We start from the raw sequence: 22,768 nt of genomic DNA on the forward strand, positions 1-22,768 counted from the left end.
CATTTAAAACTGCAAGGCACAGGTTAATATGTTTAGTATCAGAAAAGCAATTATTTATAAATCTGCTTCTTGAAGGGAGTAGGTAAACACAAGTTAACCAGCTTTTGATTATACAAGACATGGACAACTAAAAAAAAACTTAACAGAATGCGATGCTTTCTTCTTGAAAATGAGTATGTTTTCTGTCAATAAGGGAAACACCTTTTAAAAGGTCTCAGGATACTGGTCAATGCTTTCGGCAATTCAGAATTCTACGAGTTCAGTAGTGATGAAATCAAAACAGTTTACACATTCTAAATTACATTTATAATTTAGCTTAATTTCCACGGTTATGAGAATCTAAGTTTTATTACATATCCTACTGTATGGATAGTACTGTCAGTGTTTCTGAAAGGAATGGAATAAATTATCATTTTAGAAAAAGCCATCAAGTCCAAAAGAGCTAATTCCTGCAAGACAAAAAAAACATGAAAATGATGTGCAAGACTTCAGAATATTTATCACACAGCCAATAACAGTGATCAAAAAGACAATGATTTGGAAGCTTCTTCTTCTTCTTCTTCAATGGCTAGACAGCCCAGGATGGGCCCTTGCGTTCCTCAGAATCGAATTCCAAACTCTTCTATCCCTGGCCATGGATATCCAATTGGTTATTTTTAAAATTCTTAAGTCTGTTTCCAAACAGTCGAGCCACCTAAGTTTAGGTCTCCTTCTTTTTCGGGTGCCGAATGGTCTGGCCAAGAAGATATTTTTAGTTACTCGATTTTCATACATTCTGAATGTAGGGTCTAAAGTAACGGGTTAAGGCAGGAACGCTAAAAATCGACTCGAGAGGAAAATGTGTTTATGTACAAAATCAACGCAAAGTGCTTCTTTGCAGCAATACAGTATTCACAATAAATGTTCAAAAAAGGGAACAGTAATAGGAAGTACAGCTGTGATTGGCTGGCAATGCAGCGGTAGTGAGCTGGACAAATCACGATCCGATGCATCAGAGGATCATTCGCAACTCTGATGTAGAGCGTAATGGGCGAGTTTACGCACAGGGAAAATGCTGACGTGCATCTCATGTATGGTGTTGCTAATGGGAACGGCAGAGCAGCGCTACGGTTGTACCAGGAACGGTTTCCGAACAGGGCTATGCTGAAGCACACAATATTAGAGAGGTTGCATCGGTGAAAACGGGTCATTTGAAGCCACCTCTGACACTAGGAGTGAAAGAAGTGCACGACAACCTCGCATTGAAGAATCCATCTTGAACATTGTGCATGAATCACCTCAGACAAGTACAAGAGCTATTGCACATCATCTGCAGCTGAGTCATTCCACCGTTTGAAGAGTATTGCATGAAAACGGTTTGCACCCATACCATTTGCAGAGAGTCCAAGACTTGCAAGAGACAGATTACCCTCTTCGAGTTCATTTCTGTCATTGGTTCTTGCAGCAGTGTGCAGCACAGGTGGATTTCCCATCGGATGTGCTATTCACAGACGGACGAGGCAACTTTCTCACAGGACGGCATCTTCAATAGCCACAACATGCACGTGTGGCAACTCATAATCCACACGTCCACATACATTCCAAACCGGCTTCTCCGTGAATGTGTGGGCGGGTACTGTTAATGACTCCCTCATAGGCCCATACCACTTACCTGCACATACAAATGTCTTATGCTTAATTTTTCTGCAAGAGGTGCTGCAGGATGTTCCGGCTGTCGTTCATGATCACATGTGGTTCCAGCATGATGGTGCACCAGCCCGTAACCCCGTGCAGGTCCGCAATTACTTGGATGGGACATTTCCGGGCCGATGGACTGGCAGTGGTGGACCTGTTCGATAGCCGCTCCATTTACCAGATTTATCCAGCTTGGATTTTTTTTATGGGGCCATCTGAAGAGTATCATTTATGAGACTCCAGTTGACTCACTGGAGGACCTCCTTGCACGACTATCCATTGCGGCTGCAAGAGTGCGCAAAATGCCTGTCATTTTTCAAAATGTTCGTCAATCCCTTCTGCGACATTACCAAGCATGTATTACTGCTGGTGGTCGCAATTTTGAACATTTACTGCGAATACTGTATTGCTACAAAGAAGCCCTTTGTGTTGATTTTGTACATAAACACAGTTTCCTCTCATGTCTTTTTTTTTTTTTTTTTTTTTTTTTCTGCTTTAACCAGTGGTCGCATGTAGCTCTTTGGCTCCTTAAGTGCGGCTCTGGGATAAGGTTCGGAGAACAGCCTTAGTTGCGCCAACTTGGCTCCTTTAACGATATGGGCGACATTTCATTATCCCAACGGAAGTAAATATCATGTGGGGAATAGGTGCTAAAGAGAAAAGGAAAATACACGGGGAAAAACGGGATTAAGATGTGTTTATATTTGTTTGTTATCTTTTTGCTAATTTGGTTCTGTTATGTTGCTAAATTAGCATTAAAAGTCGTGCGTCTGTTGCGAAAACGCAGGGCAATTACTTTTCGATCCGATTTTATATATGTATTAATATGTCACATTCCTGCTCATATGATCTACATGTGTATCAGATAACTAGCTACTTTTGACACTTATTTCTGGATGTGTATTATTTTATAACTTTTTCTGCTTTGAAAACCCAAGTATTGAAACATTATGTGTGTGCTTGTGAAAATATTATTTCAGATATTCTCGTATAACTAACTATACTATAATCTCATATTATTCAGTTCCCATATAACTACGATAGAAATATGCTTCTATTATTTACTTTAAAAATGCAGTATTTGATAGCCTTCCACATAGTAGCCATTCTAGAATTAGTTCTGTAATGTTATATAATGTTAATTGTCTTAGGCATTATTTTGTCTAAATATTCATTTTCATAAAGAATATATGATCAATGTAGAGAATGCGAGTTCAATATATTTTAAAGACATAAATAATAAACAAAAAATAAAAGGGAGACTACACATGCAACCAGATAAAAGTGATCATATTCTAAAGAAAGTTAATAAACTCAAAATGAGGTGAAAGTATAGCCCATGCCACAAAATTCGCTTATATCTGAGTGCATTTTTGATATCTAAAATAAAATCTGTTATTAGTTGCTGATGAAAAAGTAAGAAAACAATTTTTATGGATAGAAATTTATTTAGCTGAGTATTGAAAGTCTGATACTTCATCTACACTGAAATAGCAATTTATATATTGTATGAAAGTGAAAAAAAAAAGTGTTGTTTTTTGAAAACTTCAAAAATCTGGATAATTTTCAAAACATATTCTTAAAACAAATTAAGAATATGCTGTTTCTTAGAAGTTATTTTTTTATAATTATATGCCATATACTTTATGTACAGATCAAGCATGGCCAAACTAAGACTCGGAGTTCATAATTTTCTCACGTCGTATTAATAATTTACTCATGTAATAAGCAACTCATGTTGTTTTGCTTTTGAAACATAATTGTCATTTGAAAGAGAATTTGTTTGTCTTTTTAATAATTACTAATTTAATTTTTTGAAATCACATTTTGTGTATAATAATTTCAAACTATGCCTTATTTGTTAATCTCTGATAAGTAAAAACAAAAGTCATACAGTGCCATATCTGTAACTACCATGTTGATATTAATCTTGAAATGTGTAGTGGTCATCAGCGTAGCAGAAAAGATAAATGTTTTTTAGGCTAATCATTGGAATATTGTAACAGGTAGTTTGGCGACATTTGGGTAAGGCAATAAAGGTTACTAGCTAGGACTTTAGCAGTGTACATGGATAAAGTCAAGAGTATGCGTAATGCCATTTTTGTGCAATTCTGGGATGTTTTTTTAAGTAAAAATAGGTCGACGTGTACATGAATACCGTGTATGTGCAATTCTTAAAAACGCGGCAAGCAGTTTGCGATTCTGCACTTTCTTCCAATTTCGCAGCACCTAATCTCTGTCATGATTAAGCATTTTTGTTCCATAAAAGTTCTAGTATAAGCGTAATTCGGCTAGCAGATTGTTGGAAAAAATTTTGAGAAAAAAAAAAAAAAAAAACATGCCTTTACTTCGTGAAAACAAAATGCCATCCAAAACAAAACTAGCAGGTTGCTGTAGCAGGGTTGGTCGCCAAAACATCGCCAAGTTACCATAATCTGAAGATTAACCGTTTTTTATCCTGGTAGCACCTGCATTCATAATGTACCTCAAATTGTACTGAATGCCCTATAAATATCTGTACCGTGATTTGCATTAGGAAATACAAAACATATCTAATGATCCAAATTTCCAACGAATTAGTTGTTATGTGATGCAGTAGTAAGGTTTGATCCCTATATTGATTCTGAAGTGGGTTGAAGGCCCACGCAATAGCAAAAAACTAACTATACTTTTCTATAACCCCAATAGTTTGACAATTTACAGTCTCATTCCCCTCCTTTTTTTCCATACTTTTTACCATTACCATGAGGAGATTGTATAGATTAAGAGTCGAGTAAAAATCCATAGTTCTGTATTTTCAAATTACTGCTTTATTTTTACATTATTGTAAACAGCAGTACATTGCTTCTTTTATTTTCAGTTTACTGCTATTAAAATCCGTTTTTAATTATAACCGAAAAAGAAAAATTGAAAATCTGAAGGAAAAGCTTTATTTATTAGCTGTAAAAAGTATAGAAAATTTTACAATTCGTACATCCAAGGAATATGCTTCCTCGGATACTGAGCAAAAGCAGTAACAGTTATTTTGGTACTGTTCTATTATCAAGGATGGATTCAGAAATGTATGAATGTGTGTTGGTACGTATGTGCTTATATGTGTATTTGTATGCACACATATATTTGTACTTATGCATACAATGAACACATACATGCATACATAAACGCATACATACATTTCTGAACTCGATTCCGATAACAGAACAGTACTGCCATTTCTTTATTCGTGTAAGTAAGCATTATTGTTGAAATAAGAAACCCTTGGCAATTTACTTAAAATATTTCTTTTTTATTGAAAAGCTTTGCTAATTTTGAAACATGATAAACACCTAATTGTGCTTCTTGAATATTTCTGAATTGTAACATGCAGTTCTTACTGACATGATGTCTGATGACTTTGAAACAGAATTAGCTAATACAGGAATATAACTGCCTATGCAAATATTCTTAAATCGTTGTGAAACTTGTCCAGTCTTTATGAACCAACATGTGCAAAAGATCAATAAACACCAACAGGTGGCTTCTGGAGTTGGTTGCATAGTATGATTTTTACTGTTTTCATCTCTTCTTAATTTTAAGTATCTACTCAATATTTTGTGAACTTATAAATTCTGTGCAATAAAACATTTGTGAATTTATTTTTCTTTTTAGTCAAACTAAAGTTGTAACCTGGAAAATGGTAATACAGTGCACAGGTTTTGAGAACATAAATGTTACAGTAGCATGACTAATCTGAGAATACAAAGGAAATACAGTACTTTATGGCCTTCCCTATCACAAAAAACACAAAAATACTTCCTACGTACACATTTTAGATGAATATTTATGATGATAATGTGTTTTTGAATGAAGATTAAAAGGATATTACTTTGATTCATCAATTATAAAAGTATCTGAAAGGCATGGCTTTAATTATAATAAATACTATAACGTAGATGTGTTAAAAATAATAAAACAACCTATTCTGCCCCATGCATCTCTTTCGCCATTGCTAGAAAATCCTTCCCCCCTCTCCAACTCTTGAAAAATGCATATACATTTATTTAGATTCAGACTATGTTTCAACTTGTTTTATAAATTAAACAACAAAAGTGTAGAAAATGTTGATAAGTGCCAAAACTTGAACAAAAGTAGATTTTGATATTCATGAACTAAAACTAAATACTTAACATATAAATAAAAAGCTGACCATGTTCTTCCCCCTGAAGCCCCCTTGGTTGAAAATCCCTGTTGAAGATATATCAAGATAGGAGAGGAAAGAAATTTTTTTAAAAAGTAACATATTTTTCAAATCAAGTTGAATGTTTACCTCACAAAAGCATTAAAGGGATGGCTGCTGTGAAATATATACTACTACCTGGCTAAAGGGTTTTTTCTAAGGATTATTAATATGTATGTATGTTAATTTTTTCGCCACCTGGGAAGTGAATGTTTTATCAAGTGAAGTATATTTTGAAAAATATTTTAGCTAATGGAGATCAATTTCATAAAATATTTAGAAAGTTTCAATTAGGCATTAACAGTTGTTACCTGTTATATACAGCGATGAAATTATATTACAGTCAAAAGCCGTTAATCCGGACTCGTCCGGACTTCGGCGATTCCGGATTATCGATTTTTCCGGATTATAGATCATCAGTTAAAATCTCGTAAGATGGCATACAGAAATTCTAAAATTAAAAATATGAAACCGTAATTTATGAAATAAAGAACAATTATGATCTAAAGGGTATCAAAATTTACCAAAAAAAAGAAGCTTAATATTTATTTGTTTACTTTATTAAACATTTCTCTCAATGTAAGTTGTTTAAGTTGCTTCATTTTATGTGATAATACTTTCTCTTTAATTCTATAAAAAGACATAATTTCTTGTTTAGTTACAAAGTTCCGCTGTTCAAGTCCCGTTAATTGCTGTGCCGAGAATACCGACTAACTTGTCAATCGAAATTTTTTCTTTTTCACTAACCTCTCTGTCACATTCTTTATGTCTTTATCCATTTTTTGCAGCAATTCCACTTTTTGTTTGTTGGACATCGAAACATACTTTCGTTTTGTAGATCCTTTGGAAGTTCCAGCATCGGAAATTCTATTTGACGTAATCGAAAGTTCAAGTTTACTTTTATAAAATTGCTCTTACAGTCAGCAAAAAATAATAAGCCTGATCCAATTCCTAGATTAAGGAACAACGCAATCTGCAACATTAACTGAAATAGATAATTAGATAATTTTAGCTTACACCGTCCGTTATACATTAAACGCGCAGGCGAGAACGTATTCTGCACTTGCGCACACGCATATGCGCAGTAGTCAAGGTCTTACGCGCACGCGTAAAACGCCTGTGCGCATGTGCCAACGCGGCGCATGCGCAGAAAGTTTTTAGCTTTGAGGTCCGGATTATAGATCATTCCGGATTATGGGTGTCCGAATTAACGACTTTTGACTGTATTGGATATTCAGTAATGATTATTAACTTGTTTAATTATGAGTACACATTCAGTGTATGTGACACCATAAATACTGGATCAAAGTATCACGAATAACAATCATGGTAATACAGTAAATTTTAACTTCTCTTGAAATCAGTAATCTATATTTGTAACATGTAAATACATTGTAGCATTTAATGATGTTAAAATTAACCAGCTCTATTTTCTAAGTATAAAGATGTTGGTATCGTTATAAAGGACTCGATTTAAAATATTGGAGGCCATCTGATGTATTGAATGTGGCAGATGTCACTAATGCATGTTAATGATATTATTCATGTAAATAATGTACAGTACATTCGCATATAAAGTATTTTGTGAAATAGCCTTATATTATTTAACAATTTTAATTTGTTGTTATTTAAAGGAAAAAATATGTCACCTTTTTGAATGTTTTGTTTTTATAGTTTCAGTTTATTATCTACTGTATTAAATATAAACTTATACATTTTTAACACAGTGGTTTTTTTTTTTTTTTTTTTTTTTTTTTTAAATCTGAAAGAAACAGAAAATGTGAAGTACTTTAAAATACATATTGAATTTGCGCTAAACTTTTATCATGTTACAGATATGTGACAGTTTAATGCAATTAAATTGTTTATCAATTCAACAATGAAGTCTATGTATAAAATTAAAAAACTTTTTTTTTTCAACTGTGAAAGAAATAATTTTGTCTAATGAATCTTCCTTTGGTATTTATATATTAAAACCATTTTAAAAATTAATTTTGAATTGTTTAAGAAATCATGTTATTTTGCTTTTCGTAATTTATTATATAAAAGTTTAAATGAATAAGATGGCAGTTCTTTTTATATTTTATGTCTCTGTAATTAAATAGTGATCAATTAAAATTTTAAAAAGTGCTTAAGTAGAATATTTTAACAAAAAATGGTCAGTTGAAAAAGGAACATTGATATAGTTTTGATTATTTTTTATTCAAAAATATCACTGCCCTGCAAGAGTACGAGATAAAAATACAAATTCTGATAAAAAGCTGAAATACAAATTTTGACATTTCATACCTACTTCTTGTAGTTTTTCTAAGTAGCCCACCAGCGACCAAGTGAATAAGAAAGCTGAATATTGTTAGTTTGACTCGTGTTCAAATCCCAATGAGCAGGCTGACTGCATGAGTGTTTGGATGGCTTTCCATATGAAACATAAATACAAACCAGTTTCCTCTAGAAAGTCCTCCACGAAGATATATGTCTCCTTGAACAGATATTCTCATGTGTTTTGCTTTAATAAATTAATCTGACCTAACCCTGATTATCAGTATATTCCTAAAGAGACTGAAATCTCAAGCATACCTGAACTCTGTAGATGTTTGTGTCTTCCATACTACGTATAAACAAACATCCACCAGTGGCGAAATCCCTAAATATGGATGCTTCAAATCCTTATAAATGGGCTGGCTGCATAAGAGTTTTTGTGTTTTTGGACATGTTTAACGTAATAAAAGCCAGCTCACCTTAAAAAAGTTCTCCACAAAAGTATCCCCCCCCTTCTGCAGATTACCCTCATGTGCTGTGCAATATAAAAAATCTAACCTAATTTAGTAAAAAAATATCTATTAACAACAGTTTTGCCATATAACTGTGGCTCAAGTCTATGGTATTAATAAGGACTTATCACCTTTTTTTTTTTTTTTTTTTTTTTTTTTTTTTTAGAATTATAACTATTCCGCCTCTTTTAACTATTGCCTGTATGTATGTGTGTGTGTCATGCCTTCAGACATAACATGAACATTTTGATTTTGTATCCTATCACATGCAGAACAACAAGTTCTTTAATATTATCAAAGTACATTGAAAATCTTGTGTCATTACCAAACTAAATTTAGTGACAGTTTTCACACAAATTGAAAAATTTTTGTTATTACCAGGTAGATTCTTTAAACAATCTCTGCAAACAATACATTGTCACTTGTGAAATGTGGTGTTACGTAGTTTACTGCCATATGAATTTTTTTTTTTCGGAATTTTGTATAATCTTTGCTTTATTTTCTCGTATAACAGCATTAGTGCTATGTATTAAACAATTTTTATTGCTTCCATATTGAAATCTTGCTTTCATGTTTGAAATCATACACACTGGAAAGGAATGGAACATAGGGAACACACTGAGATGGCATAAAATCCATAAATGTGATTAACAACAGTATCTGTAATATATACAGCCTACCATGGAATCTGGTGGGTAAGACTGTTGAACATTGATAGCTAGACAAACTCCAGATTATGGTGAACAAATTCGCTCCGTGGATGCTTCCGTGGTTTTACCTATACAGTCAAAAGTCGTTAATTCGGACACCCATAATCCGGAACTCAAAGCTAAAATATATCTGCGCTTGCGCATAGGCGTTTACGCGTGCGCGCAAGACCTTTACGACTGCGCATATGCGTGTGCGCAAGCGCAGAATAAGTTTTCGCGTGCGCGTTTAATGAATAACGGACGGTATAAGCTAAAATTATCTAATTATCTATTTCAGTTAATGTTGATGATTGCGTTGTTCCTTAATCTTCGAATTGGATCCGGTTTATTATTCTTTGCAGATTGTAAGACCAATTTTATAAAAGTAAGCTTGAAATTTCGATTATGTCAAATAAAATTTCCGATGCTGGAGCTCCTAAATGATCTACAAAACGAAAGTATGTTTCGATGTCCATCAAACAAAAAGTGGAATTGCTACCAAAAATGGATAAAGGCATATCCTTTATTTATCTAACCGTTCCGAAGTCTGTTTATCAATTTCACGCTGCTCTGCGCGGGGGGGGGACGTCGCGGCGCGCAATGAACTGGAAGTTGATCTTCAGCACTATTGTTATCTTCAGGGCAGATGTTTTTATTTTATTCGGCTTATAATTCCTTACTAAATGTAGTGTACTCCGTCTTTGATATGATTTAAATCAAATTCCTCGTCATTATAAATATCACAAATACAAATCAAATAGTTTTCTGGTTGCAATTTTCTAATTTCGGCTATGCGTAATGTATGCTTTACGCAAGCGCGCGTTGAAAGAAATGTTTAATAAAGTAAACAAATAAATATTAAGCTTCTTTTTTTGTAAATGTTGATACCCTTTAGATCAAAATTGCTCATTATTTTATATATTACGGTTTCATATTTTTAATTTTATAATTTCTGCATGCCATCTTACCAGATTTAAACTGATGATCTACAATCCGGAAAAATCGATAATCCGGAATCGCCGAAGTCCCGACGAGTCCGGATTAAAGACTTTTAACTGTATATAACATGAACAGAGGCAGTTCTTCGTAGAAAGTTATCCATGAACGCATCTTTTTTTCTTCACAGCCCAGCAGGTAAGACAGCTGAGCACTGATAGTTCAGCCCAAGTTCGATTCTCAGGGAACAGATTGGCTGCATGCATGTTTTCATAGATTTTCCCTTGTATAACATGAGTACAAGACAGTTTCCGTCAGAAAGCCCTCCTTAACAGCATTATTTCATCAAGGAATATACACTAGCATACTTTTCCATAACTTAATAAAATAAATCCAAATCTCTTTAGGCAGACAGTTTGTGTCTGAAATCTGAACTATAGATATTAAAGTCTTTTTCCACATATATATTAAAATACCTCATAAAATAGAATATTAATTTTGTAATGTTTCTTGTATATTGTTAAGTGTATATCTAGAGATCGATAGATAAAAACTATGTAAATCAAGATTCTAATTTAAATATGTTTTTCCCTTAACTCATCATTTTAATTTAGGTATTTTCAGCTTCTGTACTAGAAATAGTAACTGCTTATAATAAACCTCTCTGGACTGCGTCATTCCTTTATTAATCCATGTCAAGTGACTTCCTACATACACATTTCTAGTAATGTCTATCTACATAATGCTGGTGATGTTTTGCCATTCGAAACTTAACCAGCCAATATTATTTTAGAGCGCTATTTATCAATCAGGCAAACAACGTCGAAAATAATTCACTCTGAATTAAGATTTTGTACTGACCACAAAAACAGCTATATTTTGGATTCTCCCCCCCCCCCCCTGTACATTTATTTATGTTGCTCTTAATTTTCAGCTTTGAAAACTTCCTGTACTAACAGCGTTTATAAGAATTTTCGGGAATACAGGAGAGGTTGTAAATAAATTTAGGTATATCTCATTTTCCGTTAATAATCATTTTATATATTATTTGAGGACTATTAAGTTTTAAACACTCTTTAATTTTATGGAAATAAATCTTTTCATATATTCTATCATATAGAAGTTATTCATAACATCCCAACTGGAAAAGGCAGTCGTAGGTCAAGTTAACTGGTAAGCACCCATTCCATTCCCAAAAGTACATTGTGTATTGCTGAGTCTTGTTAACTAGTGAGCTGCATCTCAGTTTTTAATGGAAGATGGCCCTGCGGGTGTTCTGAGGGTCTCCCAACTTTTATTCCCCTACTATCAACTTCTCGAGAAAATATCGGCTGGCCTTGTATTTTGAGTGCTTGCTTGCTTCACGCATGAAGAAAGCATCAATGATTGTAAATTTATAATAGCTTCACATTATAAGGACAAACATCCATGCACATGGTGGCTTATAATGTGAAGTTATTATAAGTTTACCAATAGCTACGACTTTTTCGGGATTCGAACCCAGAACCTTCACTACGGCATTCAGCGTCATTAACCATTATACATCCTGGGCATCCCTATACATACCAACAGCATAGAAACACCAAATTCATACATAACCAAGTGTTTGGATTTTATTCCTTAAAATGCACTATAGGTCGAACTAGGGATCTGGTGGCCTTTTTGCATGCACGCACTGCGCACTTAACAGAACTGGACCTGAATATGAGATAGATTCTGATATAAAGATGCAAATATCGACGGTTCAAAAAATTAGATTGTAGTACAGATTCATAAGAAGATAACAAATACGGTGCTGTTCATTAAAATTTCTATACCAGGAAGCAAAGCAAATAACAGAATCATATTTATCGTATGTATTGTATTTATTAATATAATGAGAGGAAGATATGATTAAATTAAAAAGTGGTTTGGCGTTCATAACATGCGGAATTCAGTACACAAAGCTGACACATCTGGCAGCCAGTAACATCTGTAATCCGCTTGAACATCTAATTGAACTAAGCTGATACAGGTACTTCATTCCATGCAGCTTTAGTTCTATTTTCTGGCGAGTGATGGCATGGCAATCTCCCAGCAACCCATCATAAAATGTTCTCAATAAGTGAGAGGCCTAGAGAATGTGCTGATCAGGGCAACACTCAGAAACATTCTGTCTCGAAGAACTTCAGGACAGCATAAGTTCGTGCATCATCTTGTTGAAAGATGGCGTCAAGCAGGCCTTGAAGACGGCACGGGCATTAAGACATCACAAATGTAACGACATTTGCCCACATTACCGGTTATGGGAACAAGAGGTGACCAGGATGAAGGTGGAATGGCACCTCATGCCAATACGCCAGGTGCTGAGCCCTTATGACTTTCACGAATGCAAGCTGGCAACGTTCATTCTCCTCTATGCCTCAACACATGGATGCGTTCGTTCTCATGCTGTACGCAGAATAGGTTTCGTTTGAATCACGATATGGTGCATTCCTGTGCCCAGTGTCGTCGATGACGTCCATTGTAGGTGCACTTGTCTCTGTTGTAGCGTCATGGGAAGCAGCAACAGTGGTCACTGTCCGTGGTGCTGCAGAAGTCGTATTTATTAATGTAATGAGAGGAAGATATGATTAAATTAACAAATGGTATGGGGTTAATAACATGCGCAATTCTGTACATAAAGCTAACACCTCTGGCAGCAGCAACATTTGTAATCCGGCTGAGCATTGAGCATCTAAACGAACTAAGCTCGAATGGCAAACACAGGTACTTCATTCCATGCAGCTTTAATTCTATTTATGGCCAGTGATGGCATGGCAATCTACCGGCAACCCATGATAAGATCAGTGAGAAATCTAGAGAATGTGCTCATCAGGACAACACTTGAACACATTCTGTCTGAAGGAACTTCAGGACAGCACAGTGAACATAAGGTCGTGTATAATCTTGTTGAAAGATGGCGTCACGCAGGCCTTGAAGACAGGGCACAACCATGGGCATTAACACATCAAATGTAAAGACGTTTATCCACATTACCGGTTATGGGAACAAGACGTGTAACCAGGATGAAGGCGAAACGGCACCTCATACCAGCACGACAGGTGCTGGGCTCATGTGATTTTCACTAATGCAAGTTGGCAACGTCATTCTCCTCTGTGCCTCCTCACACGAATGAGTTCGTATTATGCTGTACGCTGAATGGGTTCCGTCTGAATCACGACATGATGCACTCCTGTGCCCAGGTGTCGTCGATGACGTTCACTGTAGGTGCACCTATTTCTGTTGTAGCGTCATGGGAAGCAGAAACAGTGGTCACCGTGCTGACTGTCATGGTGCTGCAGACGTCATCTCACTGCCTACAACGTTCTCTCGGGTTTTAGTGCCCCAAGGCCGCTGAGATTTTGCACGGCGTTCAATATGGACCCATTGATCTCATATTCGCTTTACAGTCATGGGATCCCGACCAACACGGGCAGCAATGTCGCGGAAGAACGAATCGTAGTCCAAAGACTCCACGATCTTGCCATGGTCGAATTCCAACGCATACTAGTAAGAGTTTCTTCTTTTTATACGGGGCGTAATATAATTTTAATCTGAGCAACTAACGCTTAAATACGATTTCTGAATGAAAAAGTCGTTGTTCAATTTTTCCTCGCATTTATACGCAAAGCAGATGGTATTACTCATACATGCTTTGCGCGCATGCGCTGGAATGTTAATTGTTCTTATATCCAGGATGCAGTATTTGGGGTTCATGCAAATTTGACATTTATTGCATGTCGCCTTCATGATGTTGCAATTTTAATAGACACTAGCGTAATGTTATCAGCTGACAAATAAGTACCGTTGCAAATAGATTGAAATCTATCGTACGTACACTGCTCAAAAAAAAAAAAAAATGGGACAGTGCTATATCTCCCGTTCTACTGGGCCGATTGACAAAATTCAACCTGCGTTTTTCATGTCTCGAAAGCGCGACTTAGAATATATATTAGATTTATATATAGCACTATTCTAACATAGGTATTTTGAAACAAAATCGGACTTTTTCTGAAATAACATACCAATTTTTTTACATATTTCGATTCTACGACTCAAATTACGCCTAAATATGAAATTTTGTAAAATTTGGAGCGAAATTTACGGAGAAATTCACAAATTTATGTTGGCACTTTTTGTTCAGTTTGCGCCAAGAATAGTTCACTTGGCGAACGTCTTAATATATGGCAACCTTGTTTCCTTTCTCGTGAGAGGAAAAAAAGTCACCATCATTCTTTTTTCCAAATAATATTCTTTATATATTTTTTATTATAACTGTTATTATTTTTTTAAGTAAATTTTTCTTTTTCGAATTTCATTTTAATTCTTTAAGTTGCATGTTTTTCTTCTAATAACTGTTTTAAAAATTTCTATTTACCTATTCAAACTGCGTCAATAAAGGTGTAGCGTTTATTTATTTTTTTTTCAAATAGTTTTCTTTATATATATTTATTTGTCATAGTTATTATCTTAGGAAATTTTTTAATTTTTATACTTTTTTTTAATTGTTTGTGTTGCATTGTCTCTTCAGATAATTGTTTTAAAATTTTCTATTTATTCCTTCGAACTGAGCATTTTAAATATATTTATTAATATAAATTTTCCAGAATTTGATTTTATTTATTTGAATTGCGTTTCTTTCCGAAGAATATTTTGTAACCCAGACTATGATGCATTTGAAAACTGCATATATTAAAAGAGAAATTACAGTAAAGCACAGTTAACACGCCTTTCAATGTTCCGTTCAGAAAAGAAATATATAAATAAGAGAGATGTATAACGGACATTTTAACATAGGATGACTTGCATACACTGCTTTAAACAGTTTAATCATTGTGCCCATTGCTTTACACAGTTTTATCCTACATTTCGTTTCTTAAAATGTTATTCATATTTTAGTCAAATATTTTATTTTTGAAATCGCAAGAATCAAATATCATAAGATTAAAAAGTTTTAAATTTAAAAAAAAAGTAGAAATATTAAATTTTAAGCAAAAATTTATTTTTTCTTTTCTTTTTCTTCAGGCATTCTACTTTATTCTTGCACTTTTTCTTTAGGCATTCTGCAAGTATATTAAAAAGCATCCAACTTTTCGAAATATCTTGGTATTTCTGACAATCATTTTAAATAAAGTTATCGCCTTCCATTTCATAAAGGCCCACAAACGGCCGAGCGGTAAAGAATCGTTGAACACTGGTAGTTCACTCCGGGGTTCGTATCCCGGTAAACGGGCTGGTTACATGGGCGTTTTCGTGGATTTTCTCATGTGTACCATGTATGCTAGCTGGTTTCTCTTAGAAAGTTCATCATGAAGTATTTGGTCAGAGCCTTTATCAGTCTTTAGAGGCTAAACATTTTGAAGGTATGAGATGAAAGGAAAGTCTGGTTTCATCAAGAGGTTTTGGTTTATTTAATTATGCCTAAGGGAAGGGATGCCTTCGTGGAGGACTTTCTAAGGGAAACTGGCTCGCATACACGTTACATATGGGGAAAACCACGAAACCGCCCATGCAGACAGACCATGCGGACCGAACTACCAGTGTTCAGCGATTTATCTCTCAGCCGCTGTTTCATCAGGAGGAAAAAAAACGTCTTTAGGTGACATCCACATACATCCCTGGATAAACTCCTTAATCTTCAAATAATTCGACTGAGAAAATCATGGGATTCTCCATTTATGATACGATATGATGTTCTATAACGTAATTTAAATTTATACAACCATATAGTTTACAACTAGTCGCTCTTCACTTTAATCTGTAATGATATCGTTTTTGTCTTTTCTGTTAACACAAGCTCAATTGATGGTATTTGGTGGTGGTGGTGGTGTACACGTCCAAGTGTTTTCTCTTTGAACACCTAAATTCCTTGAAGTATCCTGAAGGTATATTCAAAAGCGTCCAACTTTTTGAAACATTTTGGTATGTCTGACAGCCAAATTTCCCTGCAAATTTTTGCTTACTTTTCTCCATAATTTTCTGCTTTCCTTCTACAGTTATTTTCAGTGCTCACACAAAAAAATTAACATTTTTCGATTGCTAGACTTCTATAAATTTTGCATTCTTGTCAATTTTTTTAAAATATCAATTGCATCAACTGCGTTTCAGCTGAAGACAGCTTTTCATTTTCTAGACATTTTAACTATAAACAAAGTATAGAGCAAAGTCCAAAGCATAAATATTTTAATTAAAAGATTTTTGCTAAATGACAAAGAAATAAAACAGTCCAGCAGGGTTTATTCTGTACCACCGAGTGACCCGATTCTTATATAGGCTGAAACAATCTAAATCATATTAAAGATCATGTTTTTTTATACAATCTATAACGCGAGAGAAAAATTACCTTCTTAAAACATTCTTTCTAAGAGTATTAATATAAAATATTATATTTAAATATATATAGTTTTAAAGCTGGGACTTGAACCAAACTGTCAGACTTTTAAAGTTTAATTTACATGGTGGTTATAATTAAAGTTCCAATTTGAAATGGTCATAAAAGGAAAACTACCGGACCAAATGTTATCAAACTTGGGAATCGTGTAAAGGAGGTTACGGGAATTTATTTTCCGCGGGAATAAAAAGAGTTCAAAAACTCACCACCAGTGGAAAAATGGCGCTGTATATAATATTGGTAAAGGAAATAAGACATGAAAACATCTGTTTAAAATGTGTTTAATAGTTTCCGAAACGTGTTACAAAGCATGTTCAATGTAGCGTCCAGCATTTCCCGAGAGCAAGTTAAATCCTGTTACTGCATTCTTAACAGCAGTTCTTAGCATATCAGGAGGAATGTTACGGACATTTTTCATTTCTGCCAAATTGTTTAGAATATCACCATAAACAGTGCTTTTGAGATAACCCCATAGCCAAAAGTCACAAAGATTGAGGTCTGGTGGAAAGAGGGGAATTGTCGGCCGTTCATTCGTGAAATAAGACGTTCATTCGTGAAATAAGATTCGTGAAATAAGACGTTCATTCGTGAAATGTTTCCTAAGTAACTGTGCGACACACGTGAGGTGGGGCCCAGCCCTGCATAAAAATCGTATAGTATCTAAAATGCCATGTTACTGCAGTTCCATGCAGTTCATGTATCACGAAACATTTTAACATTGACTCTAAGTGAGCTGCAATCACAGTGGTCCAGCTGTCGCCTGCTCTTCAGAGAAAAATGATTCAGTTATAAAACTAGCTGTCATTCAACACTAAACGGTGTGGAATGACTGCTATGCAATCGAATGCAGTAGGAAAATGCAATGGAACTAGGTAGATAACATGAGGGATTTCTTTGGCCCAAATCGATTAAAAGCGTTTTGAATCAGTATCTTCATGTTTTAGTGCCGAATTCAGGCTTCAAAAATTACAAATTAGCGATCTGTAAGAAAACGTTTTCCAGATTGTACGCACTTGTGCGAGTGATTTGCGATCTCACATTTTGTAATCGCTAATTCATGGTTTTCACGGACGAATTTCTCACTTACACGGATGGCGCACTCGACTTTTATCGAATTCAACGCTTTTAAATGGTAATTTGCCTACTTCAAAGTTTCTTAGTAACAACATGTTAAACCCGTGTAACAAAAGGTTAAGTTAGATTCCGACCCCTATTTCGTTTAACAATATTGCATACAGCGCCATTTTCCCCCTGGTGGTGAGGTTTCCAATTTTCTTTTTTTCGCGGAAAATAAATTCCCATGACCTCCTTTACACGATTACCAAGTTTGATAACATTTGATCCAGTAGTTTTCCTTTTATGACCGTTTCAGTGTGGAACTTTAATTATAACCACTCTGTATATTATTAAATTTTAATTTGAAGCTATGCGTTATATACCAATATAACAATAATATTATATATAAAAGTAATCAGAGTGAAATAAAAATAATAGATTATAAAATTTACGCTGATGCAACTTTTTGTCTGACTGCACAACATGTAATGGAAGAGAAGGCTTGTAGAGATCTGTTTTTGACATGCCTCTAAAAGTAGATGTCATACTCCTTTTGTCTCTTCAATGTCAAAAAACTTTCCTTTGAGAGGCAACTTTAGTTTTTTGGGAAAGAAAAAAATCACAAGAAGACAAATTTGAAGAACATGCAGGACGATTGAGTACACATACTTATTTTCGGAACACAAGCGGTTCTCCGACTGGTTATTGAATAATGAAAAGATGCATTGTCATGCAATACAAAAACATTTGGAATAGGTTTTCTGACTGAAAGCGTAAGATTAAAAGTCATCTGCTTAATTCACAGTCATTTACAAGTCAACTACTCGGGCAATTGCAGAATCGTTTTGATCCTGAGCTTGTAAGACAAACCTAATATCACTGGATTTAAGCATTTCTTTAATCTTCCGAGAACGTTCCTTCTTTAGCTCATATTCCAAGAATATTAAGTGAATACAATTATTGCAAAAGCAATTGAATATTCCTTTGCATTACGGCTTGGTAGTTTACTAACGAGTTAACAAAACTTAAATTCTGCCTTTTGTGTCTAAGAATACAACAATATTTTAAATATTTACAAATAAAATATTAAATTGGAGATTTAATTGGAGCCTCACCAGTTGCCTAGCATTTGAAGATTGTTAAATACTAATTGTTTGTTGCGAAATCTAACCCAGGCTTGCATGGTTGGTTTTCGTAGTTTTCTAGGTTCTCTTTACAAAGGTTCTCTATGAAAGCATCTTAATCAAATAGCTCCCATGTTCTTTCTATGTTCAAATAACCAACTAACCTAGTTTAAGCGCGATTTCTAAGTGAAGTTACTAGCAAAACCCGAATACTCATTAAAAATCATGTAGCTTGCCAATCGGGTGTAACATGAAATATAAGGCGCCAATAATTGAATTGCTGCTACGGTACGCTGTTTATAAACTTAGATGGTCGTTCCTTAATTAAACAGCCCACCAGCGGCCGAGCGGTAAAGACGCTAAACACTGGTTCATATTCCAAGAATATTAAGTGAATACAATTATTGCAAAAGCAATTGAATATTCATTTGCACTACGGCTTGGTAGTTTACTAACGAGTTAACAAAACTTAAATTCTGCCTTTTGTGTCTAAGAATACAACAATATTTTAAATATTTACAAATAAAATATTAAATTGGAGATTTAATTGGAGCCTCACCAGTTGCCTAGCATTTGAAGATTGTTAAATACTAATTGTTTGTTGCGAAATCTAACCCAGGCTTGCATGGTTGGTTTTCGTAGTTTTCTAGGTTCTCTTTACAAAGGTTCTCTATGAAAGCATCTTAATCAAATAGCTCCCATGTTCTTTCTATGTTCAAATAACCAACTAACCTAGTTTAAGCGCGATTTCTAAGTGAAGTTACTAGCAAAACCCGAATACTCATTAAAAATCATGCAGCTTGCCAATCGGGTGTAACATGAAAGATAAGGCGCCAATAATTGAATTGCTGCTACGGTACGCTGTTTATAAACTTAGATGGTCGTTCCTTAATTAAACAGCCCACCAGCGGCCGAGCGGTAAAGACGCTAAACACTGGTAGTTCGGTCCGAGGTTCGAATCCCGCGAACGGTCTGGCTGCATGGACGTTTTCGTGGTTTCCCCATGTGTAACGTGTATACGAGCCAGTTCCCTTAGAAAGTCCTCCACAAAGGAATCCCTCCCTTTAGGCAGATAACCCTCGTGTGCTTTGCGATAATTAAATAATCCAATCCAATCCAATCCTTAACTAAATATAATTGATTTGTAACTTCTACTAGAGCTGACGGTAAGAATTGAAGTGTAAATAAATAATATCGTGTGCAATCTTGATTAATATAAAATTAGAAATGTTTGCAATTTATAAGAAGGATTTATTATATTACTAATGATTAGGATTCAGTTCTTGACAATTACATTCTAAATTAAAATTTTAAGAATATAATGTATAATGAAATTACGCTACGCACAAAAATACATTTTAAGATAAAAAAATGAGTTGATTTTTTATGTTTTAAAACTTCTTGAATTCGTTTAATAAACATCCTATCCTCGTTGTTAATTGAATCCAGAATGTTGGGTGTCGTTTACATAATTATTCTTATTTGTCCACAGAATCTGCTGACTTATCCAGCCATTAAGTAGCTGCAGATCATTTCTACGCAACCACCGAACTTCCATTAATTCAGTCTCTAGAGGGTTGTATGTTTATATCATAATTTGACTTTTATAAAAAGGATTATTCTAAATCTTATGTTTGTATAAAAATATACTGTGCTTTAAAAATATGTATCAGCCGCTCTTTCAGCCACTTCAAAAGCAATAGTTTGTTTAGAAATAAATTATGCAGTTACTGTCATAAAATTCAAATAAACATCAGACGAAAATTCTCAGTTTTAGACAATTCGATTTAAACGAAGTAAAGCAGCAGACGATAAAACGCCGAAGGTAAAAATTTACTCTTATTTTTTTTTTTTTTTTTTTAAGATATAGAGAAATTTAAAAAAAATTGTTAAAAAATTGAATAATATCATCTGTAATTTAAAAAAATAGCTTTAAATATAGTATTAATAAATATTTATTACGCATCATTGAGGGGAAAAATGTCATATAATTAATTCTCCGTAAAATTTTACTTGAAATTTAAGGTTAAAAATAGCTGTGGCAATTCAGTGTAACAAAAATCCATAGACCACATTTGGCGTTATTATCGCTCAAAAAAAGATGCCAAATTTCAAAACGTGAAAATATGTAAATTCGTGTATATCTTAGAACATTCTGAATAGAAAAGCCTAATTTTTTGCAGATATGCTTAAAAATACACCTACTTTAAGATGATGGTAAAAATTTTATAGGTTATAATACAAATTTTTTTTCGAAAAATTTATAAAAATTATTTTAAAATAGAAATTTTAAAAATAAAACCCAAAAAATGGGTAAATTTTATTTGGAATGAATCTAAATTTCGAAATGTGAGAGAAAAAATCAAAAAAGTTTAATAAAAAAAGAGATATTAATAAATATTTGCCAAATTCAATTAACATTAAGGAGCTAAAATTTTGAGAGCTAATATTTTTAAAACTACTCGTACGATTTTTACAAAACTTGGTATTCTGGCATAATTTGAGTCGTAGAATCGAAATATGGAAAAAAAAATGGTAGGATATTTCAGAGAAAGTGCGATTTTGTGTCAAAATACCTATGTTAGAATAGTGCTATATATAAATCTAATATATATCCTAAGTCGCGCTTTCGAGACATGAAAAACGCAGGTTGAATTTTGTCAATCGGCCCAGTAGAACGGGAGATATAGCACTGTCCCATTTTTTTGTTGAGCAGTGTACATACAGGTATACATACAGCCTATAACATAGAAATCGACTCATTGAGAAGTTATCCAAACAGGTAGAAATTGCGTATGGCTATACCTTACGACGAAATATGGAAATGAGCTCCAGCGGAGCATCCAGATGAAATGGATAGCTGTGTCAACACCTCTACACTCCACTGCTCTGCCAACTAAGCTATGGACGGATGGTACCTAAAACGGAAGATATAACGCTGAAAATGCATAACTTCCATGCGAGTATGAGTCCGTCGATCTAGGTGGACTGTACCAACGTCTCGTAGACGGATTCGTCGAAAGTATGAGCAGATGTCAGCATTTAAGAATAAAGGAATGAGGGTGGCCGCAGGATAGCTAGATATTTGGATCCGAGCGATGGGACCATTCTATGATGTTGACAGGAATGGGTGAACCATGGTTGTAGAGAATGTAACGGTCGAGCAAAAGCGACGGCAGAACGCAAGGACAAAGTGATCGTCCGAACACGCTCACAACCTCAGCCTCTGATGCTTTAATCCGACGTGTAGCCGGAACATTAGTGCAATGACAGGTGATAATGAGACTCTGGGAACGGGGGCTGAATTCACAGAAGGCATTGCGCCGGCTACCCATCGTCATTGCACACCGTTAAGCATGTTTGCAGCGGTGCCGGAGGTATTCGACCCGGGATCTAACAGACTGGAATTGAAATCTATGGTACGTACATACAGCCTATAACGCTGCCTTTCAGCGATGAGTCCTGCTTCGAAGTGAGTTCCGAAGACTAGCGAAGACATGTCTGGAGACATCCAGAACAGCAATGCATACTGATCTGGATACTGTCAAAGAGGCAACCAGGAGTTATGGTATGGGAAGCCATTTCATTTGACAGCCGGCCTCGTTTGGTGTGGAACCCTTATAGCACGGCAGCACTTCGATGAGATTCTAGCCCTTTATTTTTGCCTTTCCTTTCACAGATCTCTGGGCTTATATTTCAGCAGGGTAATGCTCGGACGCGCACGGCATGCCTTTCTACTAATTGTTTTCGTGCGTCTCCAACACTTTCCTGGCCGGCGCAATCTTCAGATCTCTCCCCAACTGAGCATGTTTGGGCTCCAAGGAGCCATGTCCGACCCTTCCTGGCTGGCGCCGATCTAACTTGCCGGTTTGAAAGTATATGCCAAGGAA

The sequence above is a fragment of the Stegodyphus dumicola genome, chromosome X1 (assembly GCF_044657685.1).
Source record: "Stegodyphus dumicola isolate Sdum_Otavi_A_Nest chromosome X1, ASM4465768v1".
Classification (NCBI taxonomy): Eukaryota; Metazoa; Arthropoda; class Arachnida; order Araneae; family Eresidae; genus Stegodyphus; species Stegodyphus dumicola.